The sequence below is a fragment of the Olea europaea genome, unplaced genomic scaffold (assembly GCF_002742605.1).
Source record: "Olea europaea var. sylvestris unplaced genomic scaffold, O_europaea_v1 scaffold1480, whole genome shotgun sequence".
Taxonomy (NCBI): Eukaryota; Viridiplantae; Streptophyta; class Magnoliopsida; order Lamiales; family Oleaceae; genus Olea; species Olea europaea.
In genome coordinates, this window is record NW_019232361.1 from 140034 (window position 1) to 149403 (window position 9370).

A 9370-nucleotide genomic window follows, 5' to 3' on the forward strand; every position below is an offset into this window, starting at 1 on the left:
CCTAAAATCCCACCAACTCCATTGTTCCCAATGTACAACCCTATCTCTCTATTAAGTTAACTAATACAAACTACCTTCATTGGAAAACTCAATTTCTTCCCTTACTCAGGGCCTATAAACTCCTTGATCATGTCACCAACCCTTCTTCTTGTCCAGCACAGTATTTATCAGATGAAGATCGTGCCTCCAAAACAGTTAATCAAGAGTATAGCAAGTGGTTTGAAAAGGACCAATTACTTGTAAGTTGGATCATTCTTTCCTTGATGGACTCAGTTCTTCCCCAAATTGTCAGAATCAACAATGCTTATAATGCTTGGGTTTCTCTTGAAGGTACTTATTGCAATCTCTCAGGAATTCACATTATGCAGCTGAAACAACAACTCCAACATTAGAAGAAAGGTTCTCTCTCAATGTCAGAGTACCTTCTCAAGATGAAAGCAATCTCTTACCAACTTGCTGCAGTAGGAAGGCGAGTTGATAATGAAGATCTTATTCTTCATGTGCTGAGAGGTCTTGGTCCAGAATATGCTGCATTTGTTACCGCTATAAACACTAGAGCTGCACCAGTCTCTTTTGTTGATCTTCGAGGTATGCTCTTGAGTCAGGAAATTTATTTGAACGAAGAGCAATCATTTAATCAAGATATCAATGTGTCTGCAAACCTTAGCACCTATTCACAGTATTCTTCTCATAGAGGACGTGGCCGAGGCCGTGGTCGCAACAATTTCCGAGGTGGAAGAGGAGGAAAGAGTTTTTATAACTCATACTCTTCTAGTAGCAATACTCGTTATCAAAATGGTTCTTCAAATCAAAATGTTGCTCGCAATCCGTCTTTGGTTTGCCAAGTTTGTAACCTTTCAGGTCATACTGCATTGAATTGTCCAAACAGGTTCAATCACAGCTACCAGCCAGAAGGAACTTCTCATTTCGCTTCCTATAATGCTGCCAAAATAACTCCTCCAAGTTCATGGCTTCCGGATACTGGCGCAACCCACCATATGACAAATGAGTTTCAAAATATGACTTTACCCCATGAATACACTGACCAGGACCACATGACCATTGGAGATGGCTCAGGTTTGCGAATATCTCATACTGGTTCCTCTCATGTTTCCACGTCAGCTAAACCTTTATCTCTGTCTAATGTTCTATTTGTTCCCTCTATCCACCGTAATCTTCTTTCAATTTCAAAACTTACAAAAGATAACAATGTTTATGTTGAATTTCATCCCACTTTCTTTTGTGTGAAGGACCAAGCAACGGGGACGATTTTGTTACGAGGCAAATGTGATGGTGGACTCTACTATTTCCCATCTAGTTCTTCTCTTTCATTTAGTAGCTCAAATAAAACAGCATTTGTTGGTGAACGAGGTTCCATTACTCTTTGACATAATCGACTCGGGCATCCATCAATGCGTATAGTTCATAATGTCATCTCTCATTTCCAATTACCAAAGTCCAATAATCAGCCATCCTCAATGTGTCCTGCATGTCCACTAGGTAAAGCTCACAAGCTGCCATTCCCAACATCTCATGTTTTAAGTAAATCACCTCTCTCTTTGGTTTATTCAGATGTATGGTGTCCTTCCCCTTCTTTATCTACAGCAGGAGACAAGTACTATGTAACTTTTCTTGATGATTTTAGCAAATATATTTGGATGTTTCCTTTAGCTCTCAAATATGAAGTGTTCTCTATTTTCATTAAATTCAAACAACTGGTTGAAAATTTACTTGGAACACGTATTAAAAGGCTTCAAACTGATTGGGAAGGAGAGTTTCGAGCTCTGCCATCATATTTAGCCTCACATGGAATTGAACACCGTCTCTCATGTCCCCATACTCATGAACAACAAGGGTCAATTGAGCGACGTCATCGTAGTATTATTAACACTGCCCTCACACTACTTGCCCATGCAAATATGCCTCATTGCTACTAGAATTATGTAGTCGAAACTGCTGTTTACTTGCTTAACAGATTACCCTCTCAAGCAATTTCAAATGACATTCCTCTTCAAAAACTTTTTCACAGATCCCCAGACTACAAATTTTTAAAAGTTTTTTGCTGCAGTTGTTATCCTTTACTCCGACCATATAACAAACACAAATTCTCTTATCGGTCGTCGAAACATGTTTTTATAGGCTATAGTTCTTCCCACAAAGGATACCTATGCTTAAATTTGGCTACTAGAAAAGTGATTATTTCTCGTGATGTTCTATTTGACGAACATGATTTTTATTTTCGATCATTGCTACCAACACTTAATACACACCAATCCTCTCATGTATCATATAGTCTTCCTTCGCCTCCATCTCCATACTTTACTGAATCAAATCCTCGTCAACTTCATCGAGTCATAACTATTCCTCCTGTTCAGCTCACACCTCCTGTTAATCATATTCCATCAGACTCCGTGGTCTCATTACAACCACAATCTTCAAATCAGGATCAGTCTTCACCTCAACCACCACCACCACAGTCTTCAGCTCCAGTTCAGCCCCTTATACCACCCACATCCCCATCTCCACATCAGCCTATATCTTCCTCAAATTCCATATCACGACGTGGTCATGTGAGAACTTCCCAAACTCCTGTACACCATATGGTCACTCGTTTAAAAGATGGTATTTGCAAACCAAAAGCTATGATGTCTGTTCGTTACTTCTTATGCAGGCATTTCAGGTCTCAACAAGTACTTGCCCAGATGATCCTCAGTCCTTTAGAAAAGCTAATGCCCATCCGCAATGGAGAAAAGCCATGTGCAAAGAATTTAAGGCCTTATTGAAGAATAACACTTAGACCTTGATACCCTACAAACCTGATATGAATTTGGTAACATGTAAGTGGGTGTACAGGTTAAAGAAGAAGTCAGATGGCTCAATTGATCGATATAAAACACGGTTGGTTGCTCGTGGTTTTAATCAAGTCCAGGGCATTGACTACACTGAGACATTTAGTCCGGTTGTGAAAGCCACCACTATTCGAATCATTTTGTCTTTGGCACTTTCAATGGGATGGCACATACATCAACTGGATATTCAAAATGTCTTTCTCAATGGGACACTTGATGAAGACGTATACATGACACAACCTCCAGGATTCAAAGACTCTTCTCACTCTCAGTATGTATGCAAGCTTCATAAATCTTTATATGGACTCAAACAAGCACCTCGTGCTTGGTTTGAGCGTTTGAGCTGTTTTCTACTGCAAATTGGATTTCGTGGCTCTCGCACAGACTACTCTCTATTTATTTATAACAAAAATGAAGTAACTTGTTATATACTGGTATATGTTGATGACATGTTGGTAACAGGCAGTAGTGCTAGCTTTGTGTCATCATTGTTTCTCCGCTTCGGACAAGAGTTTGCTATATCTGATCTTGGATCCTTCCATTACTTTCTCGGAGTTGAAGTCATTCCATAGCATTCTGGTTTCATCCTCTCTCAAGGACGGTATATACAAGAAATTTTAGTGAAAGCATCTATCGTAGATTGCAAACCAATCAGCACCCCAAGCACACCTCTACAAAATTATCTCGTTTCAATGGGGATCCCTTGCTTAATGCCAGTGTTTATCATCAAATTGTTGTTGCTCTTCAGCATGTGACTCTTAGTCGTCCTGACATTGCTTATTCGGTTAACCGTGCATGTCAGTTTATGCACAACCCGACAACTGTTCATTGGCTTGCTGTCAAAAGGATTCTCTGTTACCTTAAGGAACAGTTAATCACGGTCTTCTCTTTACTAAATCCCATCACAACTATATTTCTGCATACTCGGATTCGGACTGGGCTGGCTGTCGAGATGATCGCAAGTCTACAGGTGGTTATGCTATATTCCTTGGCAACAATCTGATTTCTTGGCAAGCTCGTAAGCAAAACACAGTTGCTCGTTCTAGCACTGAATCTGATTTGGGGTCCATCATAATAAGGTCGACCTTATTAAGAGGAGTGGCCCAAGATCTATTTAAATTGATCAATATTTCAGTATTTAACCGATGTGAGATTTATTCTCTTAACATGCCCCCGCAAGATAGTGGTTCTTTTTTAACAGACCAATTTTGAAATCCGTGTGCTCATTTTTTAGACTTAATCGGATCGAATAGCTCGTTGAAGCTTACTGGGCTCTGATATCATGTTAAGATTTGGGGTTTATCTTAATAAGGTCAACCTTATTAAGAGGAGTGATCCAAGATTTATTTAAGTTGGTCAATATTTCAGTATTTAACCGATATGAGATTTATTCCCTTAACATGTTAAGATTTGGGGTCCATCTTAATAAGGTCAACCTTATTAAGAGGAGTGACCCAAGATCTATTTAAGTTAATCAATATTTCGGTATTTAACCGATATGAGATTTATTCCCTTAACATGCCCCCGCAAGATGGTGGCTCTTTTTGAGCAGACCAATCTTGAAATCCGTGAGCTCATTTTTAGAGTCTTAACCGAATCGAATTGCTCGTTAGAGCTTAATGGGCTCTGATACCATGTTAAGATTTGAGTTCCATCTTAATAAGGTCAATCTTATTAAATGGAGAAGCCCATGATTTTTATAAATTGGTATTTATTTCGGTATTAAACCGATGTGGGATAACACATCTTCTCCTATAGATATGCCAATTCAAATGTAAACAGTAGCATAAATAGACCTGCTGTGCAGTCTCCAAAAATAAGAAATAATACGATTTCTTCACATCCATATTCTTTATTCTCCTTGTCTTAATACGCACCATGTTTATTCCTGGTTTTTTCGTGTTGGAAGTCCCTGCAAGATAATGGATAAGGGTGAATCGTCTTTTGTTTTGGCTAAATTCCAAAATTACATGAATGTTCAAAATTTATAGCATGTACTGAGCGAATAAAAATATCACTAGATTTAGAACATAGTGTTGATGAATAAAATTGACGTGATAATTACAGATCAACATAGGAGAAATTTAGTAGAATAATCATGTTTATTTGTCAAAAATATTTAGGAGAAATTTAGTGGAATAATCGTGTTACCTTGTCGAAAATACTGTAAATGGGAGGTAATTTCATTGAGTGAGGTTTTGTGAAGTAATATATAGAAAATAATTTGCTAGGCCTTTCTTGTTGGACCTTCGGTTCATTATATGCTTAAAGATAGGGACTTGTGACTCCTTGTCTTGTTAAGCTCTAGTGCATGTCCTCGAGTTGTGTGCCATTGCCCTTCTTAAGTGAATTCCATTGATTGGAAAGTTCGATCAAATTAAATCATCACAATTCCTAGGTCGTAGCCTAAGCCTAGGTTAACAATGAGTATACCATAGGTAATCATTGCTTTTTCCTGATTGGCGAGAATGACGGAGCTAAAGTTAGGGGATGACACCTTCTTGTCTCTGATGGGCCACAGAGGATGGTGTTAACGTCATTGGGGAACAATCCTACAACTTACCACTTTACAAAAATGTTTTGTCAAATTATCCCATCCAGGGATGAATGTAGCGATGACAAGCCTAGGCTATAGTTAAGGTCTGCTTCCTAGATCATATACAAAGTTCAGAAAAATTTAAATTTTTTGGCCAAATATTTATGTTAGCCTAACTCTACTTGAGTCAAAACCGTTGTTCCCAGGCCCCAACCTATACTCATTATGAAAAGAAAAATTTTAAGTGAAAATTACATGGAATCAAATTTTCCAAGTTACCATTTCAAAAATTAGATTCAAAGTTACAAAAATCAGATGATAATTCAATATTTTAATATTAAAAATAATATCTAAAATTAAATTAATCTATATACCCACCATATCTCTGTCCACCCAAATCTTAATTATTTTCCTATTTCTACATCTCTCTCACTTCTTACATCTTTTTCTTTTAACATGTCAAACCACTACCAGAGACGATGACACTTACAAGTCATTGGTGCAACCATCGACACAATAGTGGCACGATGGGACATGATCTAGCCTATTTGTTGAACCATTACCCCATTTGCCACACTAAAACACAATTACAAAACACAGATGAAGTAAGCGGTGGTGTCATCCTCATGTTTGAAGATCTAACAGTGATGACATCATCTTCGACATCACGACACAACAGCTTGGCAGGATTTTCATGCTGCTATGGTTTTCAACAATGGTAATGTCATTTTCAACTTTGATTATATATGTTTTGCAGTTGTTTTTGTGTTGTCGCTGTAGTGGTGATGAGGTGCAGGCGGTGGTGGTATTGATGCTGCTTGTGGTGGTGGTGAGGGTGTTAATGGTGGTCAAAAGGGCTTTAGGGACCTTGGTGGTAGGAAGACTCATTGGTTGACTGTTGGTGTAATGGTGGTACATGTTGTGATGGTGGTGCCACATGTGGTTGGTGCAGGTAGTAGTGGATTTGACGGTGGCGGTAAGGAGTTGGTTTTGATTTTTGTTGTTGGAGTGGTGGTGGTAGTTTCTATATTTTGGTGTTGTTTGGGGGGTTTGAGATTTTTTTGTTGGTGGTGTAGGTGGTGGTAGTCGCGATGGTGGTGGTGGTCGACGAGGGTGATGGTGGTGATCATGGAGGTGGCGCGGTAGTTGTAGGCGGGATGGCAAGGGTTGAGGGTATTTGTGACCAATTATTTGGTTGATTGTGATTAATAAATTGAATATTTTGTGATCAATAAATAATATGTGACCGATAACTTGTGATCGATAAATATCTGACTGATTCTTATATTCGATAACTAATATGCGACCACAAAAATTGAATCATGACTTAAAAAATTTGTAATTTGTAACTGATAAATAAATTGTGACCTATAAGTTTTTTGATTTGTGGCTCCTAAATAAATTGTGACCTATAAACATTTTGATTTATTGCCGTGAAATAATTTGTAACATATAAAATTTCTAATTCGTGATCGGGAAAGAATTTGTAACTAATTAATTTGATAATTTGTGACTAAATAGTATATAATTATTTAAATATATTTAAATAATAAATTATATATTTAATAATAAACTATGTTTTTAATTAATTATTTAATAAATAAATTTAAATAATATCTGATTTTTGAAATAATAAACCTTGTTTAATTTTGAAATAGGTCAAATTCAATCACTTAGATATGAAATTTTCCCTTGAAAAAAAATCATAACTCGGGTATTACCTATGACCAATTCAATTTTCAGGTTTTATGTTTCAAAATTCAAAACTTGTGTGATAAATAAATAATTAAAAATATTTTGTTAATTAAACATATTAATGTCACAATTATATAATCAATTGCCATAGTTACATACTTATAGATCACAACTTATTTATTAGCCACTCATTATAAAATTAATTGGAAACAAATTATTTCAAAGTTACAAATAAAAAAATTATAGGTCACAATTTATTTGTCGGTCACAGATTTTCAAATTAGTTGGTCACAAATGATTTTTCAATCACAAATTATATAATTTTTAGGTTACAATTAAATGGTTGCTCACAAATTAATCAAATAGTTAGTCACATACACAAACGCCACACTTACACCTCCGATCCCGATCCACCATCATTACTTGATCACAAATCAACCAAATAGTTTGACACAAACACTTAAATAGTTGGTCACAAACTCGCTTCTTCCTGCCTTGCCGCTACCACACCACCACCACAACTGCCATTGGTAAGTGTATTTTTGCACACTTATTTAGGTCACAAACATGACTTAATAACGAGTAAAATGATTGAATTGTGACTTAATCTCGTACATTTGTGAATTGTAGGGAACAACGATGAACATAGTGAAATTCAGGAGAGAAGACGCGAAAAAAGGACTAAAATGACGCAAAGTGAAAGTTTAGGGATCAAAGTGCAAATATCCAAAAGTTGATCCGATGAACAAATCGAGAAGTCGATTAAGCCAATTACCAATTGATGATATCGTGGAGTGAAGAAATGAAAAGAATGAAGAGAAGATGCTAAGAAGTGAAGGATGCAAGTGGGAGAACCAAAACGCACATATGCCATAGTTGATAGTACTATGCGACTGCATAGTACTATTCTCTATGCGGTCGCATAGTAGCATACCGAAAACAAAGATGCTCCAAAAATTTACTCTATGCGACCGCATAGAGTTGCTCTATGCGGTCGCATAGAGCAATTCTCGAGGAAAAATTTAGTTTTCTTTTTCTTTCGAAACTCTTATGGAAACAATATTTTTAGGGTACTATAAATACAAAAAATCGACCATAACGTAGGGGACGCCGTTTTTACATGTTTTGGGGAGATTTTGAAGGAGAAACGAAGGATAGAATAAGAGAACAATATCGCGCCAAGTGAAAATCGGATTGAAAATTGATTCGGGTGATGTCGTTTCTTCAAATATTTTTATGTTTTATTCTTTTTAGCATGTTAGGCTAGATTTATCACTGCTAGAAGATCGATGAACCTTGTAATACCACGTTTAATTGTTGTTTTGGATTTTTGATGTATTTGAACACAAGTTCCAGATTTGATTGATTTATTGCGTTTTTATTTTCATATGACTATTGTGCACAAAATTATATGATTGTGGTGCCCTGTTTTATGTATTTGAAAGAAGAAAAATAGGTTCGACATAGTATAAATCATCATAGGGTCCGATATGAGATAGGAATATACATCTATGCCTTGTGTGAATCATTGGATATTCGTGAAATTATAATGCATGTCGATATGTTAGTATTCCTCATAGAAATATAGTCGAATAATATATTTGGGATAGGTTTGGCATTGCTCGAGAGAGATTGCTAAATTAAAATAGGAATATCGATTCATCTTTTGTGGAATTGTGTGTCAAAGTTGCATAATTGATAATTGAACGGGTATTGCTTAAGGATTCGTGATCCTAGTGCGTTAGTACATCTATTAATTCCATAAAATTCTAGTTAAATTGCATCCAAGTTATTTTGCACTTAGTATAATTCGTCATTCATAATTGCATCAACGGTTACATTTTGTTAGTTAAAGTACAAAACCTCAATTTCGTTGTCGTGTTTCGGTTAAGGTCATACTAGATTAATTTGAACTAATTCAATTCTCGTGGGGTCGATACTTGAACTCATAGTCCATTTTACTACTTGTTAACGAACTGTACACTTGTGGTGGATTTTAAATTGGAATAAATAATTTCGCGAACAGCCATCAACTTCAACTCTAACAACACCACTACATATCACGGCACAACACCAATGCATGCTACCACTGCACCCAACCACCGCACACAAACCAAATCCAATGTTACCACCATCTACCACCGTAGTCACGCGTTATCACAACGGCAAATGTAGCGCGAAATCTGAAATGGCGATTGCAGCGGTCGATGTGCGAGTGGCTTCATTAAAGTGATCGATGATGTCATTGTTCGTGACGACGTCAGATGTCGCTCAAGGTTTTTCTACGATC